Source organism: Protobothrops mucrosquamatus, unplaced genomic scaffold, assembly GCF_001527695.2.
Source record: "Protobothrops mucrosquamatus isolate PMUCROS unplaced genomic scaffold, P.Mucros_1.0 scaffold_253, whole genome shotgun sequence".
Lineage (NCBI taxonomy): Eukaryota > Metazoa > Chordata > Lepidosauria > Squamata > Viperidae > Protobothrops > Protobothrops mucrosquamatus.
The window spans coordinates 1,414,291-1,415,398 of NW_015386329.1; the positions used below are offsets into that span (position 1 = coordinate 1,414,291).

At 50.4% G+C, this 1,108-nt stretch overlaps 1 protein-coding gene across 1 annotated transcript in view; it reads left to right on the top strand.

The window, feature by feature from the left end:
• ERBB4 (erb-b2 receptor tyrosine kinase 4) overlaps positions 1-1,108 on the top strand; it is a 593,387-nt gene that overhangs the window by 254,355 nt on the left and 337,924 nt on the right. The gene's annotated exons all lie outside the window — the stretch shown is intronic.

Here is a 1,108-nt window from a genome sequence, read left to right on the forward strand (position 1 = left end):
CAGTAGAAGTAAATTGAGGACCGTTATCCGACACTAGAACATCTGGCAACCCGTGTGCAGCAAAAATGTTCCTCAACACCTGGATAGTCTTGGCGGCTGTGGTAGAAGACACAGGCACGACCTCCAGCCATTTGGAATGGCTATCAACAACAACCAGGAAGAATTGACCCTGAAAGGGCCCAGCGTAATCTACATGTATCCTAGACCATGGAGTGTGTGTATCCTCCCACCTGTGTACAGGGGCCTGGGGCATTTCAGGTCTGGACTGTTGGCAGGTATGACATCCATGTACTTGGGACTCGATGGCTCGGTCAATGCCAGGCCACCACAGATGGCTGCGAGCAAGCACCTTCATCCTTATAATTCCAGGGTGACCCTCATGTAATGAGACCAAGATTCTAGCCCTCAATGAGGCCGGGATCACAACTCTTGATCCCCAGAGGAGGCAGCCATTGAAAGTGGACAACTCGTGCCTCTTGACCCAAAAACGTTGAAATTCCTCTGCAGGGCACCTGTCAGGCCACCCTGAGAGAACCCATGACAGCACGCGTTTGAGCGTGTGATCAGTGGCAGTTTCAACAGCCACATCCCTAGCATTGAGGGGGCATTCAGGCAACTCCTGAATTGACAATATATGTACAGCAGGAGCGGGATCAGGCTCCACAGTAGGTAATGGCAGCCTACTCAAAGCATCTGCATGACCCATTTCCTTGCCAGGCTTATGGACCAGTGAATAGTCATAAGCTGAGAGGAAGATGGACCAGCGGAGCATACGAGGGGATAGGATATGAGGAGTTTGTTTGGAGGTGGTAAATAGTCCCAGTAAGGGCTTGTGGTCCGTGAAGACAGTAAAATGGCGGCCATAGATGAAATCATGGAATTTTTTAATACCAGCCACCAAAGCCAAAGCCCTATCAATTTGAGCATAGTTGCGCTCAGCAGCAGATAAAGTCCTAGAATAGTAAGCCACAGGGACCTGAGTCCCATCAGCCATCAAATGGCTAAGAACAGCGCCCACACCGTAGGGTGAGGCATCACAAGCCAGGCACACTGGCAACTGCTCATTAAAATGAGCCAACACCGCATTGGATGTAAGCAAAGCTTTGAC